Source organism: Vulpes vulpes, chromosome 13, assembly GCF_048418805.1.
Source record: "Vulpes vulpes isolate BD-2025 chromosome 13, VulVul3, whole genome shotgun sequence".
Lineage (NCBI taxonomy): Eukaryota > Metazoa > Chordata > Mammalia > Carnivora > Canidae > Vulpes > Vulpes vulpes.
In genome coordinates, this window is record NC_132792.1 from 136,416,328 (window position 1) to 136,436,733 (window position 20,406).

General features: G+C 45.1%; 1 protein-coding gene across 3 annotated transcripts in view; it reads right to left on the minus strand.

Annotated features, from left to right (window-relative positions):
• Nucleotides 1–20,406, minus strand: part of TNR (tenascin R) — a 409,187-nt gene that overhangs the window by 182,074 nt on the left and 206,707 nt on the right. For all 3 annotated transcript variants that reach the window (XM_072733086.1, XM_072733087.1, XM_072733088.1), the window contains exon 2: nt 18,114–18,212. The gene's annotated coding sequence lies outside the window, so the exon portion shown is untranslated. The remainder of the gene's footprint in view (nt 1–18,113; nt 18,213–20,406) is intronic.

Genomic DNA, 20,406 nt, shown 5'->3' on the forward strand with positions numbered 1-20,406 from the left:
ATTGAGTAGCCACTCTAAAGCCAGCTACTATAATAGGCACTGTAGATATAGGATGAGTGAGATCTTGACCTTGAAAGAACCTATTGTCTGATAGGTGGACACATTCATAAAAAATAATTACAACATAAGTGGATTTGGCAGTCACTCCTAGAAAATGTCTTCATGGAAAAGAACCCTCTTCACACCAGGAAGAAGCTTATAGAAGGGCCCTGAATGATCTGGGAGAGTGAACCCACTTAGAAGTAGGAGCATCCTCTCCAACAGAGTTGAGATCTCTATTTCAAGTCTGAGGAGGCATAATCTTGAAGATTTCACTAGGGCTGATATTTTAGTGAGATTGATTCTAAGTATAAATTAGAAATGTTTAAAAAATTTTGTCAGACACTCAATGTTACAAGGTTTTCCTTTTTAAATTTTTTATTGTGGGAGAAAGCAATTTTCAAAATATAGAAATGAGATAGCAGCCTCTAATAGATTCTATTGAGTATTGACTAAGTTTGCAATGACTTCTTCTCTCTGAGAACTGCCCTCCCTCCAACATATCCCCATAAAGATGGAGGGATGGGTTCTATGACCTCAAGCCTCTGAACCTGGTGGGGATAGCTGACCTGGGTTGGGTTGATCAGATTTTCTGTCCTGGGAATTCAGAATTGGAATTAAAGGAGAGCTCATCTATCTGCAGTGTCCAGGAACAAAACACCTTCAAGAGGTGTGTAGTGGATCTTCTGCTCACCACACCCATGACAGCACAGAGAGAAGATAGCATTGGTCATAGAAAGAAGCAAACATGAGAAACAGAGAGAAAGCACTGCCGAGTTCCCAAAAGTGCCTAGCTCCTGAGGCCAGTTTCTTCCCCATGCGTGCTCTTGGCCCTTGTGGTCTATAAGTCACCCATGGGTCCTGCAACACATTCTCTCTTTTGGGTAAACCAGCTCAACTTGATTTCTGCAACTTGCAACCAAAAGAATCTTATCTAATACTCATTCTCTGGTTGAGGTAAAGTTCTGTTTAAATGACTGAAAGGACCATGATATAAGCTATTTTCTTACTTGTGTGCAATCAGGATTTCAGAACTGTTTGGTTCCCAAGCCCCATCTAAGACCTGCTAAGTCCAAAGAGTCCCCTAGAGAGGGGTTTCAGGAATTCACATTTTGTAACAAAGCCATTAGGGTAGTCTAATGGGTTGCCAGATATTAGTACTGCCGGGTAACCGAACAGTCCTTATTGCTGAATTGTGATATACCAAGTGCCACAACACATGCTGTAATACTTTCCTTGCATTGACCTGTAATGTAGACACTATTTATTAGGGGAAATGCTGATTTTCTCTTCTGATGTTTCCTTCCATGTGGAGGCAGCTCTACTAGCTGTAAGAGTTCTGTCTTATTATCCCCTTACTCACTAATGCCCTGTCTGGTTGCTGAGTTTCGAAAGAGAAACTGGGCACATGTAGCCCAGGCTCTTCCTCCTGCGACCTGGCCTGTCTGCAGAGAGCATGTGTTCCCAGATGCACTTGTCCTTGCTGGAAATCCTCCTATGCAGACTCTGCCCATGCTGGCAGGGCCCTGCAGTCAGGGAGACCCTCCCCAGCGGGGTGCAGTTCTGGCTGGGGTGGGGGAGTGGTGGGAGAAGTTCACCTCATTGATTCAATGTTATATTTGCAGTAAAGCTACATTACCAAGTATCAGCTGATCAAGATGATATCTTGGTCCCACTTGACCCACTTCTTTGTCTTATGTCTCTATTTGCTCAGAGCTCTGACAGGAGTTGGGTAAGTCTCTTGATTGAGTGCCTCCAGATCCATTTTAACACACATGTTCCCAGATAATACCACTGTCTGTCCAACACCAAGTGCCAGCTCTTTCCTCTGCCACTCTGATGTGGTGCTTCTCATACTCACTATGCAGACACCTAATCCCCTGGGAGTTGGTGAAAAATGTAAATTTTGATTCTGAAGGTCTGTAATGGGGCCTGTAAGTCTGCATTTCTATCAAGCTTTTAGGTGGCACCAATGCTATTGATGGGATGTCCATGCTGGACCCACAAGCTTATGCAAAGGATGCCTTCCAGAGGTCCAGAGACACACAGATGTGGCAGGCAGTATAATAACCTCCAAAAACATCCATGTCTTAATCCCTGGGACCTGGGAATATGTTATGTTACATGGCAAAGGGAAGTTCGGATTACAGATGGAGCCAAGGTTGCTAATTTGCTGACCTTAAAATAGGGAAATTATCCTGGATTACCCAGTTGGGCCCAAAATGATCACAAGGGTCCTTAAATGTGGAAAGAGGGAGACAGAAAAGGAGGCCAGAGTAATACGACATGAGGACTCCATCAGCCAGTGCCAGCTTTGAAACTGGAGGAAGAGGTGCAGAGCAAGGAATGTGAGTGGCCTCCAGAAGGTGGAAAAGGTGAGAAAGTGAGTTCTCCCCTAGAACCTCCAGAAGGAATGCAGCCCTGCCCCTTTCTTGATTTTAACCTGATGAGACCCATGTCAGACTTCTGACCTCCAGAACTCCAATAAACACATGTTGTTTTAAGCCACTAAGTTTGTGGTCATTTGTTATGGCATCAATAGGAAACTTCTATACAGGCACTTCTTTCATTGCAGAATGATCCCCTAAGGCTGGGACATTTCAACCAGGGAGCCAGTCTGCGAGGTTTGTGTGTAAGGGATTCTTCATAAAAATGTACAGGGATTCTTCGTAAAAATGTACAGTGCTCCTTGATGAAAAATTCTAGAGTTTTAAATGCCAAAACTACCAGACTGTGCGAATAGGACCAACTAATGCTCTAGCAGGCTTGATTTTAAGTTAAGTGAGCATGACGAGCACGTTGTTAAAAACTCAAACCTGATTAAATCTCTGATGAAGCACAGCATGATAAATGCCAGGCAACCACAGCTCTGTGAGAACCAAATGCCGTGTGCAGAGCTGGGGAGATTTCCTGTGGAGCTGGAAGCCTGGGCCCACGGAAGGCAATGGGGTCACCGTGTGCTTTGTCCCATCAGTGGTTTTCAGCCACAGGGGAGCATCCTGTCCCTGCTGCAGAATCTAGTTTGTCAGATATTTACTGAAGAGTGAGAGGATGAAGACATCATGATGACATCACTAGCTGTAGGGAAACTCACTCACTCTGTGCCAGGTCTCCACTGACCAAATTTCAGAGTATGAAAATATACTTTTCAAATGCAGCTGCTCAGAGTTGGGAAATGGAAAGGTGGGTGCTAGAACTGGCACAAATTGTGTCATTGTGTTCATCATTGATTCAACCATGATTTCATTTATTCTATTACTGGTTCATTCATTCATCAACTATCTATGATGTGTCTACCATATGCCCAGCATTGAAAATACCAGGTTAAACACCATGTAGTCTTATTCTCAGGTTGATGGCAGTCCACCCGAAGAGAGAAGCTGATGTTCCAACTGTTGTAGTATTGAGAGCTATGTTCAGGAATTGAGCTCTGCCTTCTAGTGCTAAGAAAGCATGGACAAAGGGCACCTGGCTCAGTGTAGAAATGGAGGTACCCAGATCGGAGTGGGCATCACTCAAGGGGAATTTTAAAAGATGAGAATTAGGTTGGCGTAGGCACTCCAGGGGAAGAAACATGTGGCACTTTGAAAGAGCACGGGAGGTGCAGAGATGTCAGGAGCCTGGGTGTGGCTGGAATTCAGGATGCACTCCTGTAAGCACAACAGACCAGGGATGAGCTAGAAAGACAAGCTGGGGCCCAGTCATCAAAGCTTTCGCGGGGACATGCTAAAGCAAATGAGGACAGTGAAAGTGAATGGAGGGTGCTAAGTAGGGATGTGATATGGTGAGATCTGAGCTGGGGGAAGATCATCCTGGTGGCTGTAGGGAAAGCATCCCAGAAGGGAGGGAGGACAAATGCAGGCAGACCACATGGGAGGCCAGAGAGGTTTCAAGTCTGAATGGGGCTATGGACAAAGATGCTCTTTTGAACGAAAGCCTGGGCTTGGGGATATACTAAGGCTTATTTTAAATTGGGATGAGAGCTACAGAATTTATTCCATTCACCTGAAAAAGCGTTAAGGAAATATTAGAAAAGCGGCAAATGTGGAAGGCTGCTGCTGGCAGTCGCAATATGTTCTTTTGGCTCCAAAAGAGTTTGTGGACTGAGAATAGATGGAAGTGGGGACTGTGTTTAATATGCAATTTTGTATTGTTGTCATCTGCTGTGATTATAGGCTTGGCTCCTGGTTTTTCATTCAGAGCCATTTATTCAGAAAATCTCTTATTCAGAATTTGAGTTCATTCCTCATTAATTCAGTGGCTGCTTTCTGGTAGCCCAGTGATTGAATTACCTAATAGCACCTGCCTGAAATGATTAACATAAGAGGAAGCCATGGGGTTGTATTTGATACAAATGATCTGTTTCCTGAAGTTGTAATTTTATTAAAGGGGGACCCAGTGAAACACCTTTACAAATGAAGGTGAGATCCTGGCTTCCAGGAGGTATCTGGGAGGTTAATAAATGATTAGCAGCTAACAAATGACAACATTGCTTGGGAGGAAGGTGGCATTTCTCAAGTGGTGGGTCAGCATCCCTGGAACATGAGGCATAGTTCTGAAAGGACTTCTCAAAAGGGTGGTGACCAGGGAGAACAGAAGTGACAAGCTGAGGAGAAGACCCACACTGTGCCCATGAGCTCACTTTCCACCATAGTCTCAATCTGATTGCTTGTTAATTAGCCCCAAGTGGATCAAGTAGGGCTTGAACTTCACTATTCCTCTAAGGGAACATGAGTAATTGCTCTGGATTTCTGTCTCTGAGACAGATCTGGGCAAGCTGGTGTAATGGACTAAGGTTTTCCTCCAAAGAAAAGAAGACCATGACTACGGCTTTGTACTACAATCTTTCAGGTCATTGCTGGTCTCTTTAAGAGTTCAAGTTGAAGGGGCAGGAAGAATTAAGACACAAGCTATTAAGGAATGGCCTATCATTTTGTTCAGCAATTGAAAGAATACATTTTCTTTGTAACCGAATTGTTTAGTATTTATACCCATTTTCTTCCTTCCTTTTTTTTTTTTTTTTTGAGAGAGAGCACGTGCATGAGTGGGTGAGAGGCAGAGGGAGAGGGAGAGAGAATCTTCAGTAGGCTGCACCCCCAGCTTGGAGCCCAATTCAGGGCTCAATCTCACAACCCCAACATCATGACCTGAACCAAAACCAGGCATTGTCGAACCCTTACTGGGATGAGCTACCCGGGTGCCTTTATACCCATTTTCTAATTTGGTCTACTTAGGTGTAGACGTAGGTACATGTACACAACTTCCTATACCATATAAGTACAGAAGCAATTTGTAGTTCCCAAAACATAAATTGAATATATCCCAATATTGACTTTTTTTAATCCCTAGGAATTCTGAAGAACAAAACAGTATGTCTGAGGGCTGGACAGGAGAGACCTTCAAAAGACAACATGGTGGTGCCAACTGTTACCTCTATATCCACACCCATTTCCATAACTAGAAGTACTTGAAAAATCTTTTCTGGATATTCTACTCCCTCCTCCCCACTCTATTTCCTTCCCCTCTCCAACACACACATATATTTTAGTTCCTATACTGCTTCATTTGGTCTTTTCTAGAGGAAATAGTGTCCAGTTCCCCAGTGCTGCCTATTGCCATAGTGGCATTCTGGAGTCCTTTGTTGAGATGCTGCTTAAGTCATTTGTGCTCATCTTCATGGAGGGAAAGGTACACTCCATGTGCAGTGGAGGGGCAGGCAGGTGGAGGATAATTTTCCATAGAGAAGGAGAGGCTTCTGAGTGCTGCTCAGATCCCACTGTTAGGACAAATCTACTCAAAAGGTTGGTTTGGCTTATCCCTATGAACTGTGCTTTCCACACCTCTTGAATAACGTTCTCCTTATAAGGGCCACAGGCTGAACAGACAGTGGTTCCCACGCTAGAGTACATGGGGAAATTTCCAGGAGAGTTTTTAAAATACAGATTCACAGTCCCTGCCCCCTAATCAATAGAATCAGACTGTCCATGAGGTGGGATCAAGGAATCTGCATTTTTGTAGAAGCTTTTCCAGTGGTTTGGACACAGCTGGTCTGAGAGGTGCCATCTAGATACCAGATGGAGGCAGAGAACAACTGTGCTCCATGCACAGGAATTCCTTGTATAGACAAATGAGTCTATTTGGCTATGTCCGCTCTCCTCATTGGCTATTTTGCCTGTGTTTCCTGGATGCCTGATGTGGGTCTGGGATCATCGGCTTTTTCTTGGTCTGTGGTCTATGGTCTGCATTCTGCATACAAATCTAGGTTGCTTGATGCATCAGCGAAGCAGCACTGGGGACTCTTGTGAATTCCAATTCCCCAGAACCCTTTGCAGAGCTCATATCAGAGTCCTCCTGGCCAGATGAAGAGCACAAGCTGCCACAAACACTTTTCCCATCTAAAGGTCTCAGAAGTTAATCACTGAATCTTGGAGGATTAGGTTCCCACTTCTTCACTTGGAAGAGGCATTAATGGTTAAAAAATATTAAAAAAAAAAAACACAAATAATCCTCTGTATACATTTATTTCTGCTGCAACTCATGCATTTCCCAGACATTTTGTTTACACATCTGCTCACAGAAGTACTATATCTGAGCTAGTGTGTTGTCATGCCTAATTTAAGAACAAAATTTAGATTGTAAGCTTGAATTGTTGCTGCAGCCATGTCTGTTCATCTCACACTTGCTTCATGCATGACAAATGCCTTGTACAAGTAGGAGCAGCTGCACTAAGCCAAATAACCTAGGGGGACCAGTCTAGTGAAGAGCCCTCAGAAACCTCAGCCCTGGAACATGCAAATATGTCCACACTGGTCCACCCTCCATCTTACTCCCATTCCTCTTCTCATCTCTCCCGCTAAATAGGTATTTCTAAATACCGTCACAAGGCTCCCAGTTTTCATGGAGGTCATCATCTTTTCCATTAACATCATTATCTTATTCCAGGGTCCATTAGAACTCCTGCTGTAATGAGAACTTTGGGTGTAGCTATTCATTACTTTCCTGGTCACCCACAGCTGCACCCATCCTGACGCATGCTCTGCATACAATTCTCACCTGTATCACACAGTGCCTCCTGCCTCCATTAAGGTGATCATCTCCCCCCACCCTACTCTAGGCATCACCTCATTATAACTCCATTACCTTTCACATCATCTACATTATAAGTCCATTAGCTTTGGCATCACCACCATTACCTCCCTTATCAGCCCCTCTACATTCCAGTTGCCCTCACCTTCCCCTTTACAGCCACCAGCTTTTCATTACAGGTCCATTATCTTCATCATTACCTTGGTTACAGTCATAATTGTTCCCATAACAATTCCAGCATCTTTATCCACCCCTCTATGATACAAGACCCTGCTCAGCTTTGATAAAGCTATAGGCGTGTCTGTTCCACGCTAGGCATGTACTCAACATCTCCACTAATGTTAGGGCTCCCCCTTTCTCTTTTATCAAACTGCCCATGACCGAGGTGGATACAAAAGATCTGCCACTTGCCAAGGCAACCTCATTTTGGCCATTGTCACCTATTTGCAACTAACCACTCCATCCTCACGTCTTGCTCCATAAAAACCAGACAGTGATAATCTTCATCCAAAGATGCCAACATCTCATCTGCATGGCTCTCTGTTATGGTTGTCTCCCTGACTCCGAGAATCCTAATTACCAATTTCTTTCTCAAAGCAGTTTGAGGCCATATTCGTATAACTGGCGATGTACATCTGTATTTCTCATATTTCAGTGTGTATGTACTACACACTGGAGGCCAGTTGTTTACCATAGCCCTGTTTTATCCATCCGATTGCAAGCTCATGGTGGACTAGACCTCATTCCCTTTCCAGCACACTCAACTACTGGCCCAAGTCATCATTCAGGTTGGTCGAGTGACTAGATGCATCACCGCCCTTCCTTTTTATCTTCACCCTCACAGTCTATTGCTATGGCATTGATCACTATCAAAACTTCATCAATACTCTCTTTACAATTTCATTGCCTCAAACTCTTCCTCTTCGAGGAGAGAGACATCTACTCCTCCATTTCTGGGCCATTCTCTCAATAATTATCACAACTTCAATTGCAGTGGCTCCATTACAAATCCATTACCTCTCTTTGATGAAGGAGAGATAGTCGACTTACTGCCTTGCCCTGCTTTCCTTCCAGAATGGGCTTCAGCTCCCACAAGGAATCACCAGGTGGGTTATAGCCTCTCCAGGATCGGCCGTCACCGTGGCACGAATGATTCTTATACTCTCACCTCACTGTGCCAGGCCTCACACTGTAAGAGGTGGCTTTTCCTTGCTGGTGTCTGTGCTCTTAGACAAATCTTTCAGAGTAGGGCTTATGTGGAGGAGTTCTGGGCACACACTGCCTGGATTCAAATTCCCACACTGCCACTCACTAGGTGGTTGACCCAGGGGAAATCATTTGGTCTTTCTCTATTTCAGTTTCCTTATCTGTAGAATGGAGGAAATAACAATATTGACTGTTATTGGTTGTTGGAAGGTGTTGATACATTAAAAGCAATTGAAACAGCACTTCGCAGATAGAAAGCACTCAACAAATGTCAATTCTTCTTAGGCTCCCCTTCCCTCAGCTAGAAGAGGAGGGTTGGACTAGATTAAATGCTAAAGTCCTAGACTGACCATTTGGTGGGTGTGTGTTTTTGGTATCAGACTATCAGAGTTCTTGCAGTTTTATCACCAAAGTTCTTAAATCATTCCCCAGCTTACAGTAGTAGTGTGCTGACTCAGCTGGGAATCATGGCACTCCCTTGGCCCACAGCCGCCATTGTTCTGCATCGAGGTGAGCTCTAGGCATTTCTTCTCTACACCTACTGAAAGACGCACTGTGGTTTTGCCGCAAATGGACTTGACTTAGCTGTGGACGCATACATCCAGCCTGCACCTGGCAAAGCCTCCCAAGTAGCCAACCCCCTGCAGGATTTGTCATTTCTCACCCTCCTTCTGCTTTCTTAGGCAATGCTGAGCTCACAGGTGGCACCTGAATGCATCCAGCTTTGTGAGAGCTATCCATCCCATCAATCAGGGCCGCTCTAGGCCACACTACAGAGGAGAAAAGGTTTGATTTTAACTTTGTTCCATCATGATTCTCTCTTTGTCTCTCTCTCTCTCTCTCTCTCTCTCTGTCTCTCCCTCCCCTCTTCTGGTTCTATTTTTCTACCCCCACCTTCTGCTCTTTAGTTATCCAGACCATCAGTCCCTGGCACTTGATACCATCTTCAATCCTGCCTTCCCAAGCAGGACCCCATGTTCTAAAAAAAAAAAAAAAAATACCATTTTTCCTCCTCCTTTCTAAGCATTTTCCTCCTTCTTTAGAGGAGAATTTTAGAAAATCACCTAATAAACTAATGAACGTTCTAGCATGGATAAACAGGTCTCTCCAGGGACACCTGCCTTGTTTTTTTTTTTTTTAAGATTTTATTTGTTTATTCATGAGAGACACACAGAGAGAGAGGCAGAGAAACAGGCAGAGGAGAAGCAGGATCCCTGAGGGGGACCCCAATGCAGGACTCGATCCTAGGAACCCAGGGCCACACCCTGAGCCAAAGGCAGACCCTCAACCACTGAGCCACCTAGGGTCCTGACACCTGCCTTTCAAAAGGGACATCTGGGAGAGACAAGATCTCAGCGAGAAAGTATCTCAAATGGTAGAAGTTCAGACAATGTGGCAAAACCAGGCATTTGGTTTAATTTCATTTTCTTAAAATTTGAAAGGGAGTGAGGGTGCAGCGTGGCAGCGATTGTGGGTGCAGGGAGATTCCCCTGTGCCAATCAAAATATATTTTGTGGGCAAAGTCCTGCTGTCTTTATAAAACCCACTTGAAATGCATCTAATAAATTATCCTTAATTTACCAATCTCTCCATTTCTCAGAGGCCCCGGAACCTTGAGCTAATGAAGCCATCTCATCTGTTGTGGAGTTTCTGTGGGTTCTTTACACTCAATTGTTAGTAACAAGAGAATTCAGGTTTCAAAGATCAGTGTGAAGTGTGTGAGGCTTTCATTGTGAATGGCATTCCTCTCGAGCAAACATGAGGAAGAATAGGCTTCACTTCGTGATTGCAGAGACAACAAAAATTGGCTGGCACCAGTCCAGGTCTATAGAGACTAATGGGACCTCAGAAATATTTTCTGCCTCTAAATTGTTGGTCTTTGGCCAAGGCAATCCAAAGGTTGGCACAGGTGCCCAAAAGACATGAGGCTACTCTAACTTCACCATCATCAGCAATTTTTCCCTTCTCCAATTCTCTTTCATCCTCTCCTTTGATTCTTACTATGTTCCATAAGTCTGAGGTGTCATGAGCCTTTTGCCTTGCTGGCTTTGTACCACCTCTCCTTTCCAGGCTTGGCTTGATGTCCACCACCTCTGCCATGAGGTCTTCTCTGCTCCTCTCCACCTCCCTGAACCTGGGACACTCACTCTGATCTTGGTTCTCAGTAACAGCACAGCCAATGCCAGGGTGCAGTATTAGGACATCATTATACACACACATACACACACACACACACACACACACACACACTTTTTTTTTTTTTTTTAGTATATCACTTTATTGTTATGTACTGGTATATTTGTTTCCTGGGTTTAGAATTGCTCTCCTGACTAAATTCTTAGCTCCTTGGGTGCAAGGCCCAGGATATGTACTCCTTTTGTGGGGCCCATGGCTCATTACTTTTGTATTTGACACATAAAAATTACTCAGTAAAGGCTCCCTAACTGGGCCTTCTGCTCCCTGCTCTCATTTTCCCCACCTCTGCTTTGTCTTTCCTTCTGACCACTTGCTTCACTTTCTTTCTCTTCCTTACTGCTGGAGTGCTCCTGGCTGGTGGCACTCGCACCACTGCTTGTTGGATGCAGTCCAGGTAAGGAGATTTCTGCCTCCTGGTTTCTAGGAGCTGGCAGTTGTGTTTCAGAGTGGCCGTGTGGGTACTATATCAGGTAGGGCTAATTCCTGGCCAGTCAGAGTCCTTTAGTCTGGCATGGAAGAGAAGAAGAGAGAGGCTAACGTCAGGTTATAAAAAGATGCCCCAATAAAGCTGTTCCAGGGTCAATCAGCTCCACGTGTAAAGACACTCAATCATGAAATTGGAAGTGCCGATTGGACGCCTTGTAACATTCGTTAACTACACAGCGGGTACTTTCACTTGGGGGAACAATCTGGACAGTTTAAAATTGCCTTGGTGCCATACCAAAGGGTAACTTTACATAAGCATTTTCACTGTAAATATGGGTCCTGCTTATGATCAATTCTCATCAGTGTGTTGGAAAGCAATTTCAGTAAGTACTTAGCTTAATCAATTTGTATCTGCACATTGACCTTCGGGACTCTGCTTATGGGTCCCATCATGCAGTGTGCTCCGCGATTCTCTGTCTCTTCAGACAGCAGATTTCTCAATATTTATACATGGCTTTCATTTTCAATGAATGCAATCATCTGTTCCTTGCTTGCGACAGCTTCCCTTGCCAGGGGAGGTGAGGGTGAGGCAGCGCCTCTGCCACTTGCGTGTGTTACAGAATACTTGTTTACTACTTCCTTAAAATCTGGAGAATCAAGAAGATAGTGGGGCATTCTGGGATAATAAAAATAATGGAGAAAAAATCCTTATCAGCTTGTTTACACAATTATGTAAATGATAAGCACTTATACATGGTTGATTCCTCAATTATTCATGGTTTGAAGCTCTTGAAAATTCAATTCAACTAAATAACCTTTTCTTCAGCTCTTATTATGAGCAAGGTACTGTAATTTGAGGAAGGAGAGACAAAAATATAATTTGATAAGGAAAATCAGAGAAATATACAAATGGCCATAATACAAGTGGAGTAAGTACAATAAGAAAGGCATCATAGATGCTCACGGTTTAGAGCAGAAAGGGAACTTCTGTTCGGATGGACCCCAAGTGACATATGTGGGGGATGGGGAAGACTGTGTTAGCATCCCGTCTTAGCTCAGGCCTCTATCATGTCTTATCTGGACAATGGGAGCAGCTTCTTATCTGAGCCCTCCCCCCCCCCCCCCCCCCAACTAATGCTTCCTAGGGGTCTTTCTAAAAGGCAATCTGATCATGTCCCTTCCTGGCTTGGACTTCTCCACCGTCTGCAAGAAGAAGTTGAGGTTTCTCATGGGATCTTTTTTTTTTTCCTTTTAAGATTTTATTTATTTATTTATTCATGAAAGACGAACAGAGAGAGAGAGAGAGAGAGAGAGAGGCAGAGACACAGGCAGAGGGAGAAGCAGGCTCCATGCAGGGAGCCTGATGTGGGACTCGATCCCGGGACTCCAGGATCACGCCCTGGGCCAAAGGCAGGCACTAAACCGCTGAGCCACCCAGGGATTCCCCTCAGGGGAATCTTACACTTGAAGACTATCTGTCGTCCTCTGTGGCCCCAATACCCCTCATCTCATCATGTACATACATGTGTCTAAATACATGTGTGCTGCCTCGGTGGCTTCTGTGACTTTGGCCACGCTGCTCCTTCTACCTGGACTGCCCTCCCCCCCCTCCCCCCCCCCCCCCCCGCACCAACTCCTTTCTATTCTCCCTTCCTGTGTTCTCCATTTGTCTGGAGAACACCTGTGACACTTTCCTTGCTGCCCCCTGCCTCCAACACAGGGCTGATGACTTCCATTCTGCTTCTCTACAGTGTGTAAGCCCATCCGCTCACTTGCCACCTGCTCTGTAATTTGAGGACGGAGCCAGCAGGCTTGCCTACCTTATAAGAGCATCCTCCTTGTGGGCAGGATTCAGACTGGGCACAGCACATAGTATGTACTTCAAGCACGTTTGCAGAATTAAGTTGAATTTGTTGCTTGGGTGGATGCGATGCCCTATTATGCATGGATTAAGGAGTGACTATATAGTGATAAGTGAATCTAGGCTATTCCTTCACAGAATTTGGGATAAGAGGAGAGAGTTGCAAAATCAAGTGAAAGCTCTTTTTGTTGGCTCACTTTAGTGGAGACCAAGGTTTGTTTATAAGTGGTAGGGGAGAAACTGACAGAAAAGGGCAGTGGAGGAGGTGGCAGGGGAAGGGACTGAGCCCTCAGGCGATGAGTGAGCCTTAGAAGGAGGAGGGATCCTTCCCATCCAGAGACAGAACAAAGCAAGTTGGGGAGGATGACTGTGCAGAAACATTCTCAGAAGAGGAGAAAAACCCAGCCACTCTCTTTCTGCATGGCCCCAGACTTAGCACACGGAGAGGTGAACTTGCAGGTAAGCCCCAGGTGACACACCCAAATGGGTACATGTTTCCCATGGAAACTGAAAATATGACCTCAATGCTGAACTATCAGTGTTTATGTTCACCTTTGGTTGGGTTTCCACCCTGCCCCCTGCCCTGTTCCATTCTTCATTTTTCCTAAAATGTACAAAAGAGTATTACATTGGGAGGCAGTCACACCTATATGACTTCCCAAGTATGTATGCCCTTCCCAGCACCAAACCCACCTGAAGAGTTAGAGAGGGGGCTAACCTTATTAGCCAAGATGAAACATTCCTACTTCTGGCCATTTTATATTATTCTCAGCCAAAGTCAGGTATTAACAACAGTAACATTCAATTAAATGACCAAATAGTAGCCATTCTCTAAAGGTTTGTTCCCTGGAACTGAAAGTTCAGAGGGTGTGGGGTCACAGAGAGAAGTTTCCCTACAGCATATCACACACAGATTATAACTTTGGCCTGTGGCCCTGTCCCCACCTTACCTTTCCTTAATAATGCATGATCATGGAAACACAACTCCACACAGAATCCTAGACCTTTAGAGATAAAAGGGACCTTACAGATGCTCACAAACCCAGTCTCAAGCTGCAGAAAAGCATGGGGAGAAGCAGTGCTTCAAAACCTGTCTGTGGTCCAGAGCAGCCATGAAGCTGGGAGCTCAGCTCCCCAAATATCACATTTATCTCAATTTGGCAAGAGGCTGAAAGCCTATCTGGGGCCATTTAAATTCTAATGTTATTAAAGCCTCATCTAATCAGCTTTTAAAATAAGCTGCTTTCAAATGCATAGGGAATGAAGGTGGGATAGAAGCAGGCCAAGTTAGGCAGTTCAGACCAGCCTGGTGAATGCACCTCTGTTTGAATCGCCAAAGAGCCATGAGGTGACCTGCAGGTGGGACTTCTGCAATTCTAACACCAACCCATCCTGGTGAAGAGCTATTTGTAAGTATGTGGGGGGAGAGGGCTAACATGGAAGTCCACGCTCTCCTGTGAGGTCAATTGTACACATGTGACAAGTCTTGGCAGGGAAAGATGGACTGGCCTCTGAGCCAGGAGGTGGCTTTGAGATTTAATCAACAGAGCAGCTGGCGCTTCTGAGAACTACCTCTGAATACTGCATCCTGTAGACTTCTGAGAGTTTCTGCCCTCAGGAGGGCCAGCAGGATCCAACACCCCTGCCTGGATAGTTGTTCACTGGCTTCAAGGTAGACCCCTCACATCCAGCAGTGGCTTGACTATCCCTGGTGCCAAGAACTTCGTCAACGCCATCCTGAAATGGAGCTTGAGGCTGATGAGTTTACAGCTCTGATGTGGCTTGGAATTATGATTCTGATTCTGACACCAATTCCAATGTGTGGGTTTTTTTCTCCACACCAAGCAATTCTCTGATACCAGCTATGTGTGCTACAATTCAACTCAATTCTGATGCTCCTACCTGGAGACAGATTCCACAGTGTCAGTCTAAGGGCTCAGACCCACAAAATGGCCCCCACCTCAGATGCCAATCACAAGTCTCCTTTACCTGTCTTCCAACTGGCTATCAGTCAGAGATTCCCACGCCCTCCTCCTTGGCTTCAATTAATTTGCGACAGCAGCTCACAGAACTCAGGAAAACAGTTTATTCACTAGATTGCCAGTTTATTACCAAGGATATGAAAGGACACAAATCAAGAGCCAGATGAAGAGCTACACAGGATGAGGTCCTGAACTAAGGAGCTTCTATCTCTATGGAGTTTGGGGCCCAGCATGGTGGCATGTGGTAGGGTTCTGGTTTCCCAACTCGAAAGCTCTCTGAACCCAGTCCTTCTGGGTTTTATGGAGGCTTCATTACACAGGCATGATGCATTACGTCATTAGCCATTGGTTATCGAACTCAATCTCTAAACCCTCTCCCCTCCTCAGAAGGTGGAGGGGTGGATTTGAAAGTTCCAACACTCCAATCTCAATGTTGGTCTCCAGCCCCCATTTTAGTTGCTTTCCCAAAGTCCCCACATTAGCATAAACTTGGGAGTGGTTGAAAGGGATTTGTTATGAATATCAAGACACCTTTATAGCTCCTATTGATGAAGGAAAAGAGGCAAGCTAAGGACAAAACACAAGCTGACACCCCATGATCCCCACACCCCCAGGTGGGATCTGTGTGACACTCTTCAGGTACTCCAGGCTGCCCTAAAGCTAAGGGAAGGGAAAAACAAATGGTTAGTTAATAGAGGTGACAGTTCAGAAAGACCTGAGTCTCCCTCAGTTTATAAATGTCTTAGTTATTTTCATGAAAAAAGCTTTCTTATCACTAGCCTAATTTCCAGAGATCCAAAGACTCAATTTCCTGGAGCCCTAACATCACCCATCCATCCACAGTGATGTGGGAAGGATAGAAGGGAAAGTAAATACAGTAAAATTTCCTTATAACCTGCAGCCACTGAGGAGGACTCTTGATAGGCAGAGTAGAACATCCCTCCAGGAAGCTCCCAACTATCTTAATGTTAATGCTTTACTAGAGGGGAAAACCACCTTGACTTCACAATAGCAAGGCCTCCAATATCCTGTAGGTCCTCTTTAACATACAAAAGTTCTCTTGAAAACTTCATTTTACCTTATGTCCCCCAACTCCCCAGTATATAATCAGTCACCCCTCACAACCCCAGAGGGAAGCAGCTTTTTCTGCCCCCCAGGGGTCACGTCCCGAGCTCTAATAAAACCACCATTTTGCACCAAAGATGTCTCAACAATTTTCTCTTGGTCGTTGGCTCCAGAACTCACCCCACCAAAACTCACCTACATTTAAAACTACATCATTATCACGTAGGACATTTCAAAAGTTTTAGGAGCTCTGGGCCAGAATCTGGATGAAGACCAAATATATATTTCTTATTACAAATCACAAAATCATAAGCAGCATCCCCAGGGCCTGCTTCAATCATCAGGCTCATCCTCACTTTCCATGAGCAGTCTCTGATTCAGGCTGAGGATTGATTTCCCCAGGTCAGACCAGAGTAGGGTTCTAGTTGCTGGAGTAAAGTTAGCTCCGGGCGGGATGTGATGCTTGTCCTCATGGCTCATCCCTCTCTCATTGCGTCTCTCAGGTGGCTTCTCAGGTCCCTCACCGGAGTTTCATTCTGATTGGCGGGGTCCTGGGCCTTCCTCTTTCATCCCTACACCCCCTCCTTCAGAAGCTTCAGATTTCAGGGCTGATGAAAATAGGTGGGGGCTCTTGTCAGGCTAATGATTTATCTTACATTTAAATCAACATTCTTTAAATATTTATTCAACATCGAGTTAGAAGAGGATGACGGGCACCCGGATCTCATACTTTGTTGAACCCACCTCATTCAGAACTCCTCTTAGAGACCAACATTGCTTATTTGAACAAGTTTCTTTGGCAGGGGCTTGGGGGTCGGATGCTAATCTTGTAATGCAAGTGGTTTGTCAAATATTCTTTTTTTAAAAGATTTTATTTATTCATGAGAGACACACACACACACAGAGAGAGAGAGAGAGAGAGAGGCAGAGACATAGGCAGAGAGAGAAGCAGGCTTCCTGCAGGGAGCCCAATGAGGGACTTGGTCCCAGGACTCCAGGATCAACCCCCCCCCCCGCCGCCCCCCCGAGCTGATGGCAGATGCTTAACCAACTGAGTCACCCAGATGCCCCAAATGTCTTCATCTTAATACATTTCCTGGGATGCTGTCCTGGCAGCTACCCTTAGCTGCCCCCAGATGGTCCACCCTGTTCCAGCTCTGCTTGGTTGCAGAGAACTTGCTCTCAACCAGCTGTTCGCCTAAAAGCACCAAATTAACCAAATTGCTCTAAAGTGTGAATGGCTGATAGCCAGTTTTATGAGCTCAAGTCTCCAGTGAGTTTCTATGTTCAAGGTTGTCTTAAACAGCCCGGGGTACTTTGTCGCCAAATGTCCCCAAGTAAGGCAGGGTGTTGCTGGGAGTAGCCTGGACTGATTCAAAGTTGTGGCTTCAGAATAGACTTGTCACGTTACTGCAGAGCACCATGATAGATAATGAGAGCATTATGAGTCTGAGGTTGGAAATGAGTTTCTCTTGAAAAAATTTTAGCAACCGTATAAACAAATAGAAAGAAGGCTGGCGGGTCTATTATCATTGTGTTGCACAATAAAAAAGGGCCACACCTATTTGAAAAGTTTCCAATTCAGTGTGTCAAATTTGAGTGCCAGGGAAAGTTATTAAGGGAGCAAAATATTCACTGCGTCTGTCAACTCTGAATCCTGAGAGCCTTCTCCCATGCACCATTTTTCAGAAGGTTATTATTTCAACCTGAAAATTCTTTAGACATATATATGTGGTATAGAAAAGGAATTAGGAAAGCTTTTAAATTAAAAGAAATAAAACGACAGGTTTTTCCTCTAGCCATATAAATGGTTATGGATAGAGATAAAGAGATGGATATTTTTTCATAATACTTTATTAGAGGTTTTGGAGCTCCAGAAATTTGAGTCGGGCTGGTGAATAATTTAGCACTGACTCCTGCAGGCCCAGTGCAGGCGCGGTTGGGCTGGGAATCAAGCCTCGTCTCTTGGAGGGTCTGAGAGCAGTAATACACTTTTATTACCAACCACATCATGAAATGCACTTCAGAAATATTTTATGAAACGCCAAAACCTTGGTGCCTGGTTTCCCCAGCTTTTTCCGAGATGGCATGAAGCCCAAGGGAGCTAATGCTCTTGAGCACCTCATTTCAGGGAGGTTGTCCCCCAGGCTGTTGTTGCAGTGACAAAGAGGCTCAGTCCCTGCAGTCATAAGCAAGAGCCTCAAACGGGCCATCACAGTGATGGATGGTATAAGGTTCACAGGAGATCATACCTTTAGTGACCGTGTCTTCAATGTCTTCTCTTTCCCACACGCTCTTCAACCCTAGCTCCGAGAGGCCTGGCTTCTGTGCAGGTGCAATGATACGTCCACCTGAAACAGGAATAGGGAGGGAAGAAGTATGTTGATGGTTTCAAAATAAGGAGTCTCAGTTTCCCTTTCCATCCCAGCCGCCATATCTCCTTTCCAGTAAACTTGGAGGTACACCATGCAGGTGTCGAAAGCAAAGAAAACTGTACTTATTAAGCTATTGTTTCCTCTGCAGAGAGTTCTATTCGTTTTTGCATTGTCTCTCGTTCATTCTCCTAGCATTGCCATAAAGCAGTAAATATTTAAGGAAAACGTTCTACAGAATGAATGTAACTCCAGACATGCGTTTAATGTGACAAAACTCTTCTGAGATCTTTGCAGGTGGCTATAGTAACGTGCTTCGGTGATCTGATGTTGACAGATGCCCGGCACTTCCTCCAGGAAGCCACCTATTACCCCTAAACCAGAGCCCCTCTTCTGGGCATAATGTCCCCATCACTCCTGCGTCCTCACGTCATAAAAGTCACCACTTATTGTAAGGCTCTTCATCTGTGCTGTTCTCCCTCTGGACTCTATCCTGCTCACTGCTTTGGCTCTCATCCCGTGCACAATGCAGCACAGAGAGGTTCACCAAATACTCATTGGGTAAATGGATGCAGCAGGGCAAAGGGCAATCCCCTCAGGCTAGAAGCACCCCTTTCAGAAGCATCTATTACGGGCGAGGAGCTTCTGTGTCAGCAGTCTGTCAATCCATCTAAGTGTGGCTCCCATGCAACACTTGGACCAGTTCTCCCCCTGCACAATTCCCAGGGCCCATCGACACCATCCGTTACAGGATGATTATGTCTTCTTGGGCTTGCTTCCCACAAATCCTCGGAGCCTTCTCCAAAGGGGACACTGAGCCTTAGGGAGCTCATACGTACTTGCAAAAATCAATTAACCCTGGAGGGAGGAAAGAGCCAGCCTTTGGCTACAGTGCAGGCTTGCTCATTTAAGTTCTTCCTGAATAAATTAACCTTCCCTAGAAGACCCCATGGAACCTGAGAGTTGGTAGAAGCGGAAAGATCATTTAGTCCTGAAAGGGCAAATAGATTTCATCTCTGGTGAATCCTCCTTCTGTTCTATCAGTAGCGGCTGCTTGAAGCATGGGGTTGGGAAAGACTCTGAGGCTGTATCATCGGGAAGGAGAGTGGTTATCGGTGGACTTGCCAGTGCCCAGGAAGGAGAAGTGTTGGAAGTGACATGAATGCCAGGTGTCTTCCTCCTCCTGTTCTAATCTGACTGCTCACCAATTGGAATGTTTACACACTTCCTCTGGTCCGTGCAACTCGCACAGTGGCTGCCCAAATTTGCAGCCCGTTTTTCCAGCAGACAACTCTGATGTTAGAAATGTTCTTCTCCCGTGAAATTAAAACTTCCTCTCCTTTCTGCTTCTACCCATTGACCCCTTTTGTCTCACCCTAAGAGTTGACGACTTTACTCTTGGAAAGCTGGCCCAATCTTTTTTGAACCGACTAAGTCAAAAGTCACCAAATGTGTCAGCAAAATCCCCTTCAGTTTCCTTGATTAAAAATCGATTCCTTTGATGTGCTATTTTATCATCTATTCCTCCAACCAGGTACAAGCATAGTCATTCACTCTTTTAAGGAACCTATTCCTTACAACATTTTACACATCTTTGATATTCTCAAAATTATAAAAGTGATATGTGCTTATTGTACCAAGTAAATCAATAGGAAGATGCATACAGAAAAAGCTAATCATTCCCCCCAAACTCAGACCCTTGATGTCACATTTTACTAGACCAGTCTGTACTTTTCCACTGTCATGAGTCAAGTTTCCAGGAAGCAGACTGAAATACATTATGTACACTGAAGGATCACTGAGACGTACTCTTGGGGAGGGTGTGGGGGGACTCATGGGGGAGTCCAGGAAGCAGAATTGGCCAGAGGGAGCTCTGGAGCTGTCTTGCATTGAGAAGGGACAGGACTTTAGACCCCACCAGTCATTGGCTGCCTCTAGGGAGACAGCAGGCATAATGCTGGGCAAAGCAGCTTCCTCTGACTGAGGGTGAATCCTGGACAGGAACCCAGCTGTGAGTTCTGAGCTGCCTGTACGTCCTGCACCTGGGGGGTGAATGCCTCTGTGGGGTGGTCTCTCACAGCACTCACAACACACACCCTCTCTCATGCTCATTGAAACCCAATCAGGCATATATACACAGATACGTGATGGGGTGTTTTTTATAGTTTTTAAC